We start from the raw sequence: 19783 nt of genomic DNA on the forward strand, positions 1-19783 counted from the left end.
TTGTATTGTTAATATTTTTCTTATTGACTTATGAAAGTTCTTTGTATATTAGGAATATTTTTGTTGTAAATATTTGTCCAATTTGTGGTTTAGTTTTATTGTATTATTTTCAAGTATTTTTATACTTTAATTTTTCTTAATTTTCATTAAGAAATTCAATGGAAACAATATATTTTCTTTGTTTCCTTATTATATTTATCCTTTGTTTCCTTATTATATTTAGAAAATCATTTCCCATCCAGAAATATGATGAAATTCACCTTATTTTCTTAGTTTGATTTCTACATTTTTCTTTGTAATACACACAGAATTTGTCTGTGCATGAAGTAAGGCTTTAAATTGATTTTCTTCAAACACTTAATTTTCTGACTGCCATGTAATTAATAATCTATTTTCCCAATTGTTTGTGGTGCTTTCTTTATTGTATATTAAGTTCTTTTAGGTATTGGTGTGCACAGGGCGATCAGAATATACAGTGAATGTTGAAGTTAAAAATTCATTAAGGTAAAAGATGCATTGCATTAGTCCCATTCAAAACAGTCTATCTTGCTTCAAACTCACTTATTACACTGTTCTTGCCACTTTTTTTTTCTTTTTTATCGGTACCGGTTATCGAACTCGCGACCTGCTTGCAAGGCAGGTACTTATGCCGCTGAGCTAAATCCCCAGCCCCCGTTCTTGCCACTTTTTGAAGCAGTTCTGGAAGTTTTGTGTCTTTCTGTGGTGGGATAAAAAACATGGCGAATGCTGCTTGTGAGTACCACCCAGTGGGAAAGCAGGCTTCTAAAAACATTGCAGTGTGTCCTCATCCACCTTATTCACCAGATCTGGCACTGTGAGATTTCTGACTCTTCTCAAAGTTAAAATGGCCATTAAAGGTAAAAGTTTTTGAATCCATTTTAGAGATTGAGGCAACTATGACAGTAAAACTAACGATACTCATAAAGAGGACTTTTAGAACCACTTCAGAATACAACAAGAGTGATAAGTGTGTTTGAAGCAAGGAGGAATATTTTGAGGGAGACTGATGGTAATGTGTTTTATTTTAATAATTTAAAAACTTTAAACATGTACCATGTTTGTTGATCACACTTCATATAACAAATTGTTTACTTTGCTTAATTGATTTGTGAGATTCCTGTTGTAGGACAATATGGACTTGATTGGTCAGTTTTATAACATGTTTTCATGGCTAGTATGGCAAGATTCTCTAAACATTTTTTGTTGGAGTCTGTACCTGAATGCCCAGTCTGCCGAATGGGTACATGGCGAACGCTCAAAGGAATGAGATATGCAGTATGATCTTTAGGGCTGAGGATTTAGGGAGTGAAATCCTTAGCCGAACTCATAACTCTGCTAGCCAGCTGGCCTACTGATGCTAGGCAGCTGTATTTAATCAAAACAAGCAAGGAGTTGAGTGGACAATGGAAAACTGAGCAGGATCTTGGGAGGGGTTCAAGGACTCCTCACAGCAATAGACGATGCTAATTAAGGAAAACTATCAGAAAATCTCCAAGTGGCCTCAGCTGTGGCCTATCTTGCCCCCTAAAGTGAATCCTTATTCTCAGTTCAATCATGTTTGGGCCACACCACAGCCCTGCAGCTTCAGTGTTTCCAACAATTTTTATCTTAAAAGTTTTGTAGGTAGTTTGTCCTATTTATCCTTTCATATGTCCATCCTTGAAATTTATTTGTCCAAAATTTAAAAAATTGAGTCGGGTTTTAACTGCAAGTGGTACAAGAACTGGTATCTCTATAATAACCAGGAATAAAATAAATCTTTAAAATTTTTTTTTATTTTAAAGAGAATAAAACACAGAAGAGAAAACAAATCAGAACAGAACAATGCAGGCATCACAATACTTCACAACAAGACAACAGGAAAGCAACGGTGGCTACCGTGTTTCTTATTTTCTTCGAAATAGTTGGCCGTACCTTCACACACAATATTAACCATAACAAAATAGTATAAAACCAATCAAAAGAATGAAAGCATTACAGGACTTCAAAATCAGATAACAGGAAATGAATAATGGCTACTATAATACCTCATTTTCCTCAAAAAGTTGTCCATACCATCACACATAATAAAATCAACTAAAACACAACAGAATAGAACCAATCAAAACAAAAGAACAAAAGCACGATAGGACTTCAAAACAAGATGATAGGAAATACCCATGGATGGCTACCATAATGTCTCATTTTCTTCAAAATAGCTGTTCATACCATCACACATTGTAAAATCAAACAAAACAAAACAAGAGTAGAACCAATTAAAATGCATGAAAGCATTATAAGACTTAAAAACATAATAGGAAACCAACCATGATTACCATAATATATCCCATGTTCAAAATAGCTGCCCATACCATCAAAGTAAAATCTAACAAAACAGCACAGAACAAAGCCAAACCTAACAAAATTGTGAAAACAATACAAGAGTTCAAGACAAGATAGTAAGAAATTAACAGTAGTTCCAACTTTTCCCTCCTAGGTGTTTCCTTCCCTATCTCTCTTATAATAACTATTTTGCTTTTGGATCCCATTAACTCCTGTTTCTTATGCTAGGGTTAATGCATATGAGTTCAAACTGTTTTGCCAATGAACATGATCTCCAGTTACATCCATTACCTATAAGAGCCTTAAGATTATTCTACTTTATAGCTGGTTAGCTTTTCACTGCATGAAAATGCTGTATCTTGCTTATCCATTCTGTGATTGATGGGCAAGTTACCCTTGCTTTTTCCTGGCCTCCTGTTCCCTGGAGCAATTATTCTCTCCCCTTTGATGTTTAGTCTATGAATTTCCTTTCCAGTTAAGTGTGTTTCTTGTATACAGTATATTGATGGATCTTGTTTCTTGATTCACTCTCCCTGTGTTTCTTTTTATTGCTGACCTGAGGCCATCTACATTATGGTTCCAACCAGCACACACTGGATTGTCTCTGCCCTGCTCTCCTCCTGTTGTTGGCCCTCCACTTTCCCCCTTCATTCAGTTGCCTGTCCTGTTTGGCGATCCTCCTCTGCTGCTGTTCCTGAAACTATAGTCATCTGTATCTCTTTCTAGAATATCTTTTAGCACTGTGTAGGGTTGGTTTGGTAGTCATGAATTCCTTCAGTTGTTCTCTATCATGGAAGTATCTTATTTTTCCATCAATCCTATCTTTAAGATTTAAAAGTCTATCTTCAATCTCTTTGAAGCAATTTTTCCAGGTTTTGAATAAATCTTTGGATCAGGATGGCCTGATTGAATGTGCATTGAATAGCTGTGGAGTAGTGTGAAAACAGAAGTTAGAGCCATTGACTAACCATCAGCACAGTTCACAGCCACTCACCATCGGGTAGGGGTTTGCTTCAAGCTGTTTCTTTCTAATGAATTGACCATTTTACTGCCCAAGTTCTGAAATGGCCAACATACCATAGAAAGACATCTCTTTAGGCTCCTGCTTGAAACCAACAGCATCAGGAAGCTTCCAGCCTTGATTCAGGGCCAAAGAATATTTAATTTTTAAAGATTTATTCTATAGGCTGCCAGCCCAGGCAGAGAGAACTAGCAGATATGCCTCTGCCTGTTGGCCCCCACCTCTGGAAAGCTCCTTCCTGCAGGCAGCCAGCAGGAGCAGGGACATGCAGTCAGCTAAGCCCTGTGCACCTGTAGTCCACCATTGAAGCTGTTGGTTCCTTCAATCAGCCATCACTCATCAGGAGAATCAGACAAACACATCCCTGTGTGCCTGCTGCCATTGCAGGCGTCCCAGTGTAGACATGCAGGCTGAGAAAAGCAGTTCCAACGGTGTTATGGCAAACAGAAACACTGAAATGACATCCAGGATTTGGAGGCATATTTATTTACATAAATGGGCACTGACAAGGAATCAGTTCTTATTCTTTGGTCAGCCCTGATCCTTGGTAGTTATATAGGATAAGCAAGCAGGAAGTACAGAAACAGAGTACTTGATTGGCTTTAGTTGATTCTTACAATATGCATCGTAGTGACCAGCTATGCATCACAGTGACAACCATTTCCAAAAAACAGAAATAACAGGAACTATTATCTGGGCAACTAACAGAAATTGAAGTATACTGGCTGAGGGGGGGGTATTTTCTGCTACAATGGCAATTAATTAGGGTGCCTTTGCCCAGATGGTTTGTGTTAACACAAAAATTAAGTTACTTTTTCTGTAGGACACATGAAGTACTTTTAGGTTTCAATTAGATCTTAAGTGTACTCTGGGGTTGATAATAAAATTAAGCAGAATTAGTGCAAAAATTCTGAGGAGTAGTTATACAGTGGAAGTAGACAAAGTTAGACTTAGTGAGTAGGCTATAATATGTACCTAAATGTTGATTTAAATGACTTATCAAATCAGTCAAGAAATGCTAGAAGACACAAAAGTGCCAGGAAAATAAGAAAGACTTTCCAGTTTCTGTGTTTACAATGATTACCCAAGTTATGCTAAAATCCCAAATGTATAAAAATAGATTTTCCTCTTTAATGCTAAGCAAAATACTATAAGGTGCCATGGTTTACATCGGTGGCCCTCAGGCCTCATGCTTTTGCATTATGCATTTGTGATTGGTTCATTTTCTAGCGCTTGGATTGGGGGGCTGAGTGCTACACTTGCCTAGTGTTGTACCCCAAAAACAAGCCCTGTGATGTTGTCAAGAAGGGGGCAAGATGTCTTTTTTAGAAAGAAGTGCTTTTATTTAAGCTGGTATCCAGTGGCACAGTGCAGATGGAATTTGCAAAGCTGTGCAACTGGGTTAGAATTTTGACAGATTTTTATAGTTCATTTACGATTAGCTCATTGACCACTTAAGTACATAGTGATGAGAAACAGAAACAAGGTGGGCCTTTGTTCCCCTTTGCTTGAGGTAAGAAGCATTTCACAGTGGGTGGTTAGCCAGTTCATAGCCCTTGGTCTGCCAATTCCAGGAACATTTGTCTCTCACAAAGGGAACAATGGTTGACACAGCAAACAGGTTACTTGGGGACCAGGCATACAGAACAGCATGAGGACGCAGCCAGTTAATCTATAATTATGTGGTTGGTGCGTGGTTGCTAGGGTAATGAGCACAGCACAGAATGACAATACTGCTAATAACTGTTTTTAACTAACTATTTTTGCTACTAACTATCTTTTTAACTATTTTAGTTTTTTTTTTAGCGTTTTAGTACAACACCTAGGGGTAGAGCCAAGATGTAATGTAATGGCAGGAAGAAAGTGTGTCTTGCTCTGTTGCTGGTTTCTGCCTTGCTGTTTGCAGCTGCCATGAATTGCGGCCTCGCCATGTCACCCTGCCTTGGAGCCAACTGAGTGTGGACTGAAACCTCCAAAAACTGTAAGAAATAAACCTTTGCTTTCCCAACTTGGGCATCAGGTATTTTGTTGCAGCAACGAGTAAAAGGTAACTAAGGCAGAAGGTGTGGTTGATGAATAGGGGATTTTCACTTTGCTATCCCTTGTCCATTTTTTTTTCTTCTGGTAACTACAAAAGGGAACTAATCTTTCTTTCATATCCTTGTCACTTGTTTTTGTTTTTTGCTTTGGCTAAATGAAAAGTCATAGCATATCAACACCAAATTATTTCATATCATTTATTCATTCATTAATTAAATGAATATTATTGAGCATGAAAAATGTATCAGGTGATAAGTAAATGATAATCAAAAATATGGTAAATATTTAAGTTTTTAAGTTATAGTAAAAGACACATGCCAAGAACAATTAGATAAATTTGTTTGAAAAGAAGATGATAAGTGTGTTTTGAGTATTTTAAGGGAATTAATAGGAATGTGTCTTTTTATTGTAATAAAAATTTTAAACAATTATTTATTTACTTGTTTATTTATCTATTTGAGACAGGGTCTTGCTTAGTAGTTCAGGCTGGTTTTTAATTCAGTACGTAGCTCAGGCTGGCTTTGAACCTGTGATGATACTCCCACTACAGCCTCCCAAGTGCTGGGATTATGGGTGTGTGCCACCATGCCTGGCTACATTCACTGTGTTTTTCTTTTTTAAATCACATCTCATTGATCAAACATATATAGCAATTTCTGCCAAGTAAAAACATGTTGGCATACCCTCATCTACCTTACTGGATCTGGCATCATGTGACTTCTGGATCTTCCCAAAAGTCAAAATGACCAGGAAAGATAAGGATTTTGAATCCTTTCAGAACACTGAGGTGGCCATGTGTTATGGTTTGATAACTAGTGGTCAACTTAACGCCAGCTGGATGCCATCAGCATGCAGCTGCCATGAATTGCAGCCCCGCCATGACACCCTGCCTTGGAGCCAACTGAATACGGGCTGAAACCTCCAAAAACTGTAAGAAATAAACCTTTCCTTTGGCTAAATGACTTTTCATTGTTGATCCTGTAGAAGAGACAGTGTATTTCTCACTTCATAGGTGCTGGTCTTGGCCATGCAACTTGCTTTGACCAATGTAGTGTTAGTAGATGTGATCTGCCCAGTATATAAATATGCTTGAATGATTTGGATTAGTCTCATGCTCCTATGATCCATCGTGAGAACACACCCTATATAGCTCCTGGTCCCACAAAGAGGCTAAGTATAGAGCTAACTTAAAATCAATGACTTGGAGCCAGCCCAGCCAAAGCACTGTCTGAAGCACAACTGCTCTAGATAAGTGAGAAAATAAATGTTTGTTATTGGTCGTTGTGCATGCTATCTTTTTGTTATGTTATGCTGCAAGGATGACATTTAGATCATGCTTCAAGATGAGTAGGACATTATCAGGAGGAGAGAAGAGAGTTGGAATGTTTGTGAAATGGAGAGCAACTCAATGTGGCTGGAGAATGGAAGACATTTGCAGGAAATAAGGTTAAAAAAACTGAACTAGGGCTGAGTGTGGTGCTGCATACCTGTAACCCCAGGACCCTGGGAGACTGAGGTAGGGGAAATTGCAAGTTTGAGCCCAGCCTGGGCAATTTAGCCACTAAGTGACATCATGTCTCAAAACAGAAAATAAAAATGGGGGTGCAAATCAGTGCAAAGGTGAATCTCTTTCTTCAAGCCCCTTGCTCTTTGATCTTCAAAGATTAATGAACACATCTTTCAGCAATTTCAAGATCTCCAGTGTTGAAGAAGATGATAGTTTCATCATTGCTTGAGTACTCACTATCTGCCAAACCCTTTTCTGAGGTCTCTTAGCAGCAATTGAATCCTCACAACAACTCCATAAGGTAGGTCCCACATTATCCACATTATTACCAATGAGTGAGATGAGTGGAAACGTCCTGCCTATTTCCTATTAACTTGTAAGTTCAGAAATGGGATTCAGCTCAGCCAATCACTGTACTGATGAGTTTGTTCCACTTTCTAGACTGATATAGAATATGATTTCCTGAGGGCAGATTCTTGGAAGGCTCAAAACAAAACAAAGCAAAACCCAAACAAACAAAAACCCAAAACCCCAGCTTCATTCTTTTTTCCCCCACTTGCTTGAACTTGCCCTGTCTGACTGGTTCTGCTTTGCCCGCTGGGTATGTGAAAGGCAGTTCCCCTGATATTTCTAGTGACATAATAAAAGGTTTTTCAGTTATTTGATTTCACAAAGATGATTTCATTTCAGTTATGAAGCTATCCACCCATTAGTGTTAGAATTCTCAGTTTAAGATTCTCCCTCAAGCTGCAGTTGTGGTAAGGCCTGAGAATTTTGGTGGGGAACAGAGTATGGCTGGCTTTCTTTTGGTTCCTTGCACTCCTGACACCCACTGCTTTCTCCAGAACCCCAGAAACTCACTAGGAGAAGGAGTAAAGAGGACAAGTCAGAGGAAAGAGTGGTGCTGCTTGACTGGTACACGCATCAACTGATGATGGTTTTTGCTGCATTCGCAGATAACTTAAACTGATTCAGGTTGGAGGATTTCAAAGCAGATTCTTCTTTGAGAGTGTACTGGTGGGCTCTCTGGACAACTATGCTGGGAACATTGGCTGTATTACCAGGGTCATATATATCCAAGACCCTCCAAGGGGTGAGACCTGTTGCTAACAGCCCATAAAAAGGATAACCCAAAAAATCAGAGCAGAAAAGGAATAGAACAATAAATGCTCTGAAAATTCCACAGTCCCTGTCCTCAAGGAGGGTTGGATGGTAGTATATGTGTGCACACATGTGTGGCCTTTATCCTATGGCCCCTGATGACCTCAGTTTATGCAGATAAACATGCATTAGTAGAGCTTGGGGAACATTTAGTTCTTTGTCAAGATAGAGCATTTATTAAGAATTCTACATAGTCCACCCACAAATGTCAAGTGTTGTGAGTCACATGGAAGGTGCTCATTGTGTGTTCATTATGTCAATTAATTAACAGGCGAGTTGCTTACAAAGAGAATAAGGCGAATCATAGCTTGGATGGCAGTTGGAGCCTGCTTTTGTTCCTGTGTTGCTGTAGCTTCCCTTTGGCTCTTGCCCAGCTCTCTCTGCTTGACTAAGTCAATGCCAGCTTATCCTTAATGACTGACTGCAAATGTCAGCTCCACAAATTTCTTCCACAGAGTGAAAAACTCCCTCTTCTATTTTTTACAGAATCTATAAATGCCATGATCTATCTGCTTCACCAACCACACTCTATGGGAGTGACTTGCTGTTGTGTTTGTTAACCCTACTCTGGGTTTTCGTGTGTCTCATTCTTCTCCATTCTCACAGTGTGTAGTGTGGTTCCTTCCTAGGGAGGCTTAGTAGTTATGTTTTAGTGAAATAACTCTACTATGCATATATCAAATGGTACATGGTGTTTCCAGCATATTTTAGTCTTATTTTAATAGATTTTCCAATTCAACTTCTAGCTTTTAAGAGTCACCCTATCACTTTACAGGTGAGTTAGAGCTCACACTGGGTAATAGTTCCCAAGGTGGTAGTTTGGGTATCTTATACTGCCTCTGATGCTGCCTTCCTTTGGAGAGGATGGATATTAGTGCAGTCTTTAGTAGACTTTGGCATAATCAGTTATTAGGTCAGAGAAGCTTTCATGCTCCTTTCTGAGAGCTTTGAGTTGAGGGCTTTTGTTATGGTTTGTGTTTAGATATTCCCCAAAGCCTCATGCAGTCATGTGGGCAGGCTTTTGGAATTTGTGATTGATTCATGGTCCAATGCAGGATTTATGGTTGTGAGTGTGGTACCCACCCTAGGGTGGGTGGCCTACATACAATATAAGAGACAGAAAGAGTTTTCTCTGCTTACTCCACCCTTTTTACCCTTGTTGCTTTTGCTATTTTCTGTTGCCAAAATCTGTTGCTCCTCTGCCACGCCATCCTGCCTTGAAGCTGTTGTACTCTAAGAAAAATAGCTTCCTTATAAGTGTACTATAGCAAAGCCTGTAATGTGACCTTACTGTATATGTGTTTTCCTTCTCTCTCTGGGTGACCTAATTGATATCTTAATCAATACTCTTCTCTGTAAAGAATTGCAAAACCTTACCTAATTGATATGTTAACCATTGTTGCCCTCTACAAATAACAGATACAGTGCTAAGATAAGCTAATAGAAGTTGTTAATTACTCCTAGGCTTCCCCATTCTCTGCTGAGGAAAACAGGATTTCTTCTTATCTAAACTTGCTTGTATGCAGGGAGACTTGCTTGTTAGCACAACCCTTACCTGACCTTGCTCTCCCCAAGGAATGTAATCTCGCCATATTTTCTGTTCTGTAATGCGCCGCACTGCCTTCCCCCTTTCCCTACCCGGTGGTAGTCTGTCATAAAATGTGCTAATTGCACTGTTCTTAAGAAATGCTTAACTTCAAAGAAATTACAAAAATGTTGTGGCTTAACCCTAATGCACCAAAAGGGTTACGTTCCAAATCTTTGTAAAAGCTTACGTTTCAGCTTCTTGTAACTTTTGACCCCTTCCCACGTTAGTGTTAATGAGCTGTCCTGAGATAATTAACTTTCTACTTTCTTCTCCAAATGTTGTTGCAGATGTGCTATTCCAAGTAATGCTTATCTGCAGGATGGGAGTAACATGAAAGGCACCAAAGGCTCCCGATGGTGTCAGAACTAAGTGGACAGCTTTACAGTTTCCAGATTTGGGTCAACAGCTTAACAGCTCTGTGGGTTTCTTTTGTACCCCCCCCCCTTCTCCAGCTTTTAAAATCCCCTTCTCCAGTCTCGGGGGTGTGCAGTCTCCAAATTGGCTCCCAGAGACTCGTCCCCAGGCCTGGCCTAAATAAAGCCTCTGCGCCCCAAATTTAATTTCTTGCTTCCTTGGAGTTTATTCCGGGGTCTGAGCTATCACAGAAGCTAGCTGATTATGGACTGAAATCTCCACAAATTGTGTGCTAAATAGGCTTTCCTCCTTTATCCTTGGGTGTCAGGTATTTTGTCTCAGCAATGAGAAAAAAGTAATTGACACAGCCTAACATAGTCAAGTCAAGAATGTTTCTGCATTATAGAAAAAACGTACAGTGACAGAGCTCCAAAATCCTGAACCGGAAGTAAATAGCTTTTCCAGAGTAAGATCAATCCTTGTGAAGGCAAAAGGCACTTGCTAGCCTGTCCAAGGCTTTTTTTTAGAGATTCCTGGGATATTAGAAAATGGTGAAATTCCAAGTGTTTCCTTGATGCATTTAACCTGTAAAATTGCAATGTGATTGTGTTATTATTAAGAATTTATTTTATAAAACAAATACCTCACTCCATACTGATTAAGTTTAGAGCCCAGACATTTGAGTGTAAATTCTAGTCCAGCCTTTATTAGCTATATGATCTGAAGCAAGCTAGTTGGTCTTTTTGTAATGCAGTTTCAAATTTATAGATAGGGCATAATAGTACCTCTTAATATGGTTTTCATGTGGACTAAGTATGTTTTAGTGGAGTACTAGACTCTTAAAACAGTATGTACCATATAATAGTCATTAGTCTTATCATCATTATTGCATGTAATGTACTCCAAGCATTGTCATCTGGTAGTGTGCTAACTGTAGTTGTATCTTCAATGTCACTTTCTTTTACTCTTACCAGGGTTTCTTGGAGACTATATATATAATTTATTCCCCAAATAACTTCAAAATTCTAAATTAAAGGCCCTTTGTGAAATGAGGTTTAGGTGAGACCTCAGGGTCCCCAGGGTCTTGGTGAAATGAGCTGCGTGGCCCTGCTCTTGAGAGTGATAAGCACACCACTTAAAACTATCCATCTAATGGAAATATCCCTGCCAGCCCTTGTGGCACAAGCTCAACTTTGGGACTACGTCTGTGTCCGAGATTATGATGGCAACTCAAGGACTGAGAATAGGCTGGTGAGGGCAGTCCACAGCCAAAAAATGCAGACACATGGGCTGTAGTGTAGTTCTTTCTTTTGCTTTAAACACGAGATTCTGTCTCTCCCTAGATAAAATTTAAAATGATTGTGTTTCCAGTTGTCATGGCACAAGTTCCACGTTTTTAATAGGGTCCCTGGCACAGTGCAAACAGTCTGCGTGCCAGTACTTGCAGTACCCACAGAGGACTGTGCTAATCTCTCCCTAAATATAGTTGTGGCTGTCGCCATCCAACCTGTGGGTGGCCTACAGTTGCCACCTGCATACCTTACAGAATTCACGTGTTATTTAAAACCTTTCTGCTGCTATCCTAGGAAGAACTTGCCATGTAGAATGAGTGGCATAAAAGTGGCATGGAAGCTGAGAGAATGGGAGCCAGGGTGCAGGCAGTGTGTCCTGAACTCTGAGGGCACACTGAGGTTCATGGTAACCCTGGCTCTTATGCAGTGCCACAGCTCAGATGCTAGTGCTAAAGTCCTGATGTTGGAGGCCTGCTTTTCATCATTTTAAATTCTTGGCCACACTCCAGGGCCACTAATTTTCTCTTGCCTAGCAGCAGTGAGATAGCAGTCACAACACAGAGGTGTAGGGGCAGCTGCTCTGAGCTTTTGTGCTTATTCCACTGGGGACAAAGTTCCTACCACTTTCTACAACTAGCAGGGGAAATGGCACCTCAGTGGCTTAGATTCATGAAGTGGAAATGAGAAGAAAGGGTTTATCTTAAGCAAAACATTCTAAATCATTATGATGGCCTTCTAGGCCACTGGTGTGCATCATTAGCTGCCAGCAAGTATGCCATTAACTTACATGTAGTAAGCATGGGCACTTGGTAGGGTTGGGCATAGGATGCCCATTAATTATTTCTAGGGCAATTATTTTCCTGCTTTCTCTTCCTCAGGAAGAAATCACACATATCAGAAGTATGTTTGAGTGCTCCACATTTCTAATGTATTTTGCCTAGAGCAGGCAATGAACTTTACACATTATCAGATGAGGAGAACTGGGAGGACAGATGGGCAATTACGTTCAATTCCTAGGCCTCCACACTGGTGCAGGCAGGGGACTGGGATGTGAAGTTTCAAATTCCTACCTGAGAAGGGCAATGTTTAACACTTAACATTTTTACTGCAAATACTGACAAAGATTTAATAAAAATTCTTTTTTTTTTTTTTTTTTTTTTTTTTTTTTTGTCCTTTTCCTTTTTATCGGTACCGGGGATCGAACACACAACTGCCTATAAAAATTCTTTTTATCTGGTACTTTTGTTTTGTATATGTTAGTAAGAAATAGTTTCCAACCTATGTTTTTAAGTCAGAGGGATATTGCACATGCATATATACATGTGTGTATGTGTGTGTGTGAAGTCTTATGCTGTACCCCAATATACAAAATTTGGAATGATGACAACAGTATCAACAACAATGAGAGATCCTTCCTATTGATAAGTCAAATTTTGTTTCTCCGGAAGTTTTGTTACCTTGAAAGTAACTGCAGATTTCTAATATACTTGTCCCTGTAAAGTGCTCTGTTCGTTTGTGTTACTAGGGATTGAGTCTAGGGGGCCTTATACTCTGTAGCTTTTTAAAATTTGAAACAGGGTTTTGCTATGTCACAAGATTGCCCAGGTTGGGCTCAAGCTTGCAATCCCCCTGGCTCAGCCTCCCAGAGTGCTGGGATGGTAGGCATGTCCTACCATGCTGGATTTACACACTCTTTTAGGTTTGGTTTCAGTTGTCTCTCTCATGCCCGAAGCCTCCAATTTGATCTCTCAGATTTGCAAGGAGGCCTTATCTTTGTTCAGTGAGATGCTGTCAGTGAGCCTTTGGTGCAGAAGTTCTGGGAGCCTGAGCATTTTATTTTGTGGAATTAGGCCCTGAGATAGGAGTTTGTGAAGATCCAGACTCCTCGTTTGACTTGGTCATGGTCAGTTCTTGGCAAAGATTAGTGACTTGTTGAATCATTTATCCTTTAATAAATATGAATAAATATATTTTATATATACCTCTAAGATCCCTAAAGATCTCATGGATTGTGTGCTCAAGGGGGATGACAAAATAAATAAGAAAACACGTAAGCTAACAAAAATGATTATAAGTGATAAGTGCTATGAAGAAAATAAAGCAAGTTGATGGGACAGAATGAGAAGTATAGGTTTGATAGGGGTGGGAAATGGAGAGTCAGGCTTTAAGTTGGGTGCCCTGGGTAGGTCTCAGTGAAGAGTGACATTTAAACTGATATCTGAAGGATGAGAAGTCAACCAGCCAGGAGGCATCCCAGAGAAAGTATTCTCAGCTGAGCAAACAGCTGATACATAGCCTGTGTGGGAGAACTGGCCTGGCTGTTTTAATGAAAAAGATGAGGCCAGTGTGACAAAGACCTAATGACCTGAGGATAAAGTGGTGCATAATGGAAATAGCACCACCCAAGGGGACTGAACACTGGCAAACTGTCTCGTGGGGCTCATTTTTTTTATGATATACCTTTGTATCAGATGATTATTAATTTTCCTTTCTCCGATGTATATTGGGTAAATTATTTTACAATTACAAACATTTAGAATGTCAACTAGGATATATTTCCCTAATTCTTTAATTGGTGCTTCAAGCAAAAGTAGTATTAGAAATCTGTGGAACTGGATATATATCACAGGTATAATTAACTTCACCACATAAGAAAAAAAACTACAATACAACACTGGATTAAACAGAGATTTATTTTTATCCAAAATAAAAGAAGCCTGGAGATTTAGATGCCTATTTTCTGATTTCTTCCAGGGAAATTGTTATGGTTTATATAAACATGTCTTCTCAAAGCTTCCTATACTCATAGGTGGAGTTTTCTCAGTTGATTGGATCTTGGGGGGATGGTGTTCATCAGTAGATTCATCCCCTCATGAGTTTATAGCTAAATGTGATATTGGAAGGGAAAGCTCGGTTGAAGGAAGTGGTCACTGAGATGTGGCCTTGGAGGGCCTATCTCCTCCCCTCCTCCCTTGATCTGTTTCTCTTCCTCTCACTGCCATGTCATGAGTTATTTCTACTCTTCCATGACACCCTGTTTTGGAGCCAGCCAACTATGGCCTGAAATCCCGTAAACTCTGAGCCAAAATCAATCTTTTTTCCTTAGAGTTGTAGGTGGCAGTTACTGTGTGTCAGTAATGAGAAAGTAACCAATACTGGAAAGTTAATAATTCTTACCTTCTTCAGATATCTGTAAGTTAAAAATAATGCTATGAGAGGGGTTTTGTGAAGATATACTAGGATAACACTCTGCCCTGGCATAGAGTAAATGCTTAATAAATATTAGGGAAAAGATAACACCACTCTTAGTTGTTCGCTCTAAAAGCCCTACTCTAGGTTTGCTACTTTTCAGTAAATCAAAAAACTTCAGGAGAACCCATGCTGGACCCTTCCTATCTCTCAGGAACTATTCCCATTCCCTATTTCTTTTCCCAGAAAGTTTTCCTACTTTTTAAAAAAAGAGCTTCAGAGATTTGTCTAATTTTCCAACTTTAGCTGCAAGTATCCTGTGCTTCCATTTACTGCATAAGTTTTCTTTAAACATTCTGAGATGAGCTCTAACACAGTACTATCACATCCTCAAAGAATGTTTTACAGATGGCAGCCCTTATGTAGATGTAAAACTATCACAGTCAGAATGGGGCCTAGCCATCTTCTGGCCATATTGCCTGGTTTCTGTTAAATAACTGCCATTGATAACCAGGATCACGGGTTATACGTTTCTGAAAGATGGCTTCCATCCATCATTCCCTTTGATTGAATTCAGCAACTAAAGTAAGGTGGCCTAGTGGTTGACAGTTGATTTGAATAGTTTTTTTTTTGAAAAAGTACTCGAAGGTATTTTCACTTGCTTTATTTTAGTCAGAGCTCTCTGGAAAGTAGAACCCAGGTAAAAGGGTTATGTGTTGTTTTTTTAAAATTATAAATTGTGCGCCCAAAGACAAGGGAAAAGAGGTAGGTAGGGAGGGAGACAGGGCCAATAGGAGGATGTATCGTTCAGTTGGTCAGTACTAATATGTGACCCCTTGGACAACCACAACTGTCCTCCAAGAATCTGAATAAATTTATCAGAATATATCACTGGAGAAAGGAAAGAAAAATCCATCCAATTGATTGTTTTATCCCCTGTTCAAATATTTGTTCCATAAGGTGTTAATTTCTTTACACTTTCATTTTGCACATGTATGGATGCCACTGTGGTTTCATGAACTTCTAAACCTCTGTTGAATGGGATTCCCCACTGCAGCTACCAGAAAGCGTGTCCTTGTATGTAAGTGAAGTTACTCAGAGCCAATTATAGTATTGATTTCTGCAGCAGGTGGAACAAGAGACAAATGGGGCTGAGAGAACATGAAGTGACCCAAGAAGTATCTGTGAACATTCATTCACAAAAGTCATTGCAGATCTATTTGCTAAGTAATAAGAGATGGGGATTTGGCAATGACTAATACAATGTAACTTCTATTTTCAGAAGAGCTACTGTTTTGAGCTTGCTGTAAGTTTAAAGAAGATAAGTACTTAAGTAAAGTCTGTGAAGATAAGCACTCAACAGTGGTTGGTTAGTAGCTTTATTTTGTGACATTGTTGAAAATGGGTGCTACATCTGGGCCAGTTCTCAGACTTCTTATTTCTGTCCTGTTCACATCCCAGAATAGCAAATCATTCCATCATTTAAAATTTGATGCAAATTTAATATATACTTAATGAAATGTAGTATTGTCTGATGTTTTACTCTAAGTAAATCAACTATAATCTTTAAAGTGCTAAAATGATGAACACTTGAGTGGAAACAAAAGCTCTTGTGAGGGTTGAATTTCAGAACTGGCTTTAGGCCTTGTTCCCCTAGGATAGTGCCTAAAGTGATGAGAACCAGCTGACCTTCACATTTTTACTGATTGACTGAATCTTGTCAAAATAACTGTGTGAGTTTCTGCTGACTGTGTGAAACCTGATGTGTACCCTGTTATGTGTCCCTGAAGTATGGGCTAGATTCTACCCTTAGGGATACATGCATCAGAGAGCATGGTTTCTGAAGTTATCCAGACATGGATTTAAATCCTGGTTTGACCATTTGCTACCAACATAATGTTGGGTAAGTCACTTAACTTGTTTTAAATTTTCTCTTTATATGGGGAAGGTATGTTTGTGTTGTTTTAGAAGGAGATACATATCTAACATAAAATCTGATAAAATTGGCTTCCAATAATTACTAGCTATTGTTATTAGTTTTATTTTGTGCTATAAAGGAACAGCTCATCAGTTAGTGCTTGCCTCAGGGATTTCCATCTATGATTTGTTCACAAATTATGGATAAACAGGTGAGGACATGAATTAGAATCAAGTTCAGCTGTAAAAGCTTGAACAGCATTGATTTAAACACAGTCCAAGTTTAGTTTTCTTACAGTGAAGTTAGGAAGTAGGCTTTACTCCATGAAACTCCCAGGAACCGACTCCTGCTTTAGTGTGTAACATCTGTTTCTAAGGTTTCTTGGTGGTCCAAGACAGTGGCTCTAATTTCAGCCATCTGGTTTTCATTGTGGCCAATGGGAAGGAACATGGAGGATGAAAGGGCTGACGGGCCACAGTGGCTTGTTATTAAAGAAGATGCTACGTGGATTTCTGTTTACATCTTGTTGCCATTCTGAGGGCTTCCCTAGCATCCAGAGAGTATGTCCCTTATTCTGGTTGGCTTGAATTTTTATTACTATAGAAGAGAGAAAAAATGGAGATTAAAGGACATTTATCAGTCTTTTAGATGTCCACCTCTCAAGACACCCAGAGTGGGGAGTTTTGTGGGGTTTCAAGGTATAAGAAAAATCACTATTAAAAGTACTTTGAGCATGATAAATTGGATTTGCTTTTGACTTTATCAAGAGAATATATGTAGATTCTTTGTTCAATAAGGTAGCCACTAGCTACATGTGATGGTTGAGTATTTGGAATGTGGCTATTCTAAATTGGGGTATGCTGTAATTAACGTTCACACTGGATTTTAAAGATGTAAAAAATAAAAGAATGTAAAACATATCATTAATAATTTTTTGTGCTACACATTAAGATGATTTTTCATTTTTGGATAAAATGATGAAATTAATTCCACTTGCTTTTAACTTTTTAAATTTAAAATTATATGTTTATGTGGCTTGAATTATTGTATATAATTCAGATATAATCTAGATGTAGACCTAGCATGTCCCAAGAATCCACTGATCTAGAATTTCCCTGGCATAAAAGATCCTAACTTAAATTTTTTTTTAATTTTAAAGGGAATAAAGTGACCAAACAGAATGAAAAGCAAATAGAACAGAACAACACAAGCAACACAGGACTTTTCACAACAAGATAGTAGGAAGTCAACAGTGCTATAATGTCTCTTGGTTTCTTCAAAATAATTGTCCATATCTTCACACACAATAAGATCAAACACAGCAAAATAGTATAAAACCAATCAAAACAAAGGAATGAAAGCATTATGGGACTTTAAAACAAGACAAGAGAAAATCAACAATGGCTGCCATAATGTATGTTGTTCTCTTCACAAAAGCTGTCCATACCCTCAAACACAATGAAATCAACTAAAACACAACAGAATAGACCAAATCAAAACAAAAGAATAAAAGCACGATAGGACTTCAAAACAAGATGATAGGAAATACCCATGGATGGGTACCATAATGTCTCATTTTCTTCAAAATAGCTGTTCATACCATCACACATTATAAAATCAAACAAAACAAAACAAGAGTAGAACCAATTAAAATGCATGAAAGCATTATAAGACTTAAAAACAATATAATAGGAAACCAACCATGATTACCATAATATATCCCATGTTCAAAATAGCTGCCCATACCATCAAAGTAAAATCTAACAAAACAACACAGAACAAAGCCAAACCTAACAAAATTGTGAAAACAATACAAGAGTTCAAGACAAGATAGTAAGAAATTAACAGCAGTTACAACTTTTCCCTCCTAGGTGTTTCCTTCCCTTTCTCTCTTACAATAACTATTTTGCTTTTGGATCCCATTAACTCCTGTTTCTTATGCTAGGGTTAATGCATATGAGTTCAAACTGTTTTGCCAATGAACATGATCTCCAGTTACATCCATTACCTATAAGAGCCTTGAGATTATTCTACTTTATAGCTGGTTAGCTTTTCACTGCCTGAAAATACTGTATCTTTCTTATCCATTCTGTGATTGATGGGCAAGTTACCCTTGCTTTTTCCTGGCCTCCTGTTCCATGGAGCAATGATTCTCTCCTTAGTCTATGAATTTCCTTTCCAGTTAAGTGTGTTTCTTGTATACAGTATATTGATGGATCTTGTTTCTTGATCCACGTTCCCTGTGCTTCTTTTTATTGCTGACCTGAGGCCATCTACATTAATGGTTCCAACCAGCACACACTGGATTGTCTCTGCCCTGCTCTCCTCCTGTTGTTGGCCCTCCACTTTCCCCCTTCATTCAATTGCCTGTCCTGTTTGGTGATCCTCCTCTGCTGCTGTTCCTGAAACTATAGTCATCTGTATCTCTCTCTAGAATATCTTTTAGCACTGTGTAGGGTTGGTTTGGTAATCATGAATTCCTTCAGTTGTTCTCTGTCATGGAAGTATCTTATTTTTCCATCAATTGTGAAGGATAGTTTTGCAAGGTACATCAATCTGGGTTGGAAGTTGTTTTCTTTCAGGATTTAAAACACTTCACTCCAAACTCTTCTTGACTTCATGGTTTGTGTTGATAAGTCTGCCATGCTTCTGATTGGTTTTCCTTTATAGCTGATCTGTTTCTTTTCTCTAACAGCTTTTAATATTCTGTTCTTGTGCTGAATTTCTGAGATGTTGATTATTAAATGCCTGGATGTAGATTTACTTTGGTTATGGCTAGTTGGAGTCCTATAGGCCTCACTTATCTGAATGCCAGATCCATTTCCCAAGTTTGGAAAGTTTTCTGCTATTACTTCTTCTTCTTCTTCTTCTTTTTTTTTTTTTTTTTTTTTTTTTTTGTCTTTTTCCTTTTTATTGGTACCAGGAATCGAACTCACGACTGCCTCCTTGCAAGGCAGGCGCTTATGCCACTGAGCTAAATCCCCAGCCCCTCTGCTATTACTTCTAATAAATAGCCTTTTTATTTCATTTGTGATGATCCCTGTTTCCTCACCTATACCTATGGGCTCTTAGGTTATATTTCTTTGCATTGTCTTACAGCCATTGAATTGTTATTTCCTGGTTTCCCATTATTTTTAAAAGGTCTTTCCTTTCATGATCACTACCTGCAATCCTGTCTTCAAGATCTGAAAGTTTATCTTTAATCTCTTTCAAGCCATTTTTTCAGCTTTTGATTGATTTTTCAATTTCCTGGATATCTTTTGTATCTGTTTCATACATTTTAATTCTTTTCTGTATTGTTCATTCAAGGTTCCCATCATTTCCCAATGCTCCTTTATTTTATCTATGCCTTCTTTAGATATGCTGAACA

General features: G+C 38.5%; 1 non-coding gene across 1 annotated transcript; it reads right to left on the reverse strand.

Moving 5' to 3' along the window:
* Positions 1-3359: 3359 nt before the first annotated feature.
* Positions 3360-3496, reverse strand: LOC111754453 (small nucleolar RNA SNORA2/SNORA34 family). Its single transcript, XR_002789137.1, has one exon. It is a non-coding gene; the product is annotated as a small nucleolar RNA SNORA2/SNORA34 family (small nucleolar RNA).
* Positions 3497-19783: the final 16287 nt, after the last annotated feature.

Source organism: Cavia porcellus, unplaced genomic scaffold (assembly GCF_034190915.1).
Source record: "Cavia porcellus strain 051 isolate PalLab524CR breed Dunkin Hartley unplaced genomic scaffold, mCavPor4.1 scaffold_28, whole genome shotgun sequence".
Classification (NCBI taxonomy): Eukaryota; Metazoa; Chordata; class Mammalia; order Rodentia; family Caviidae; genus Cavia; species Cavia porcellus.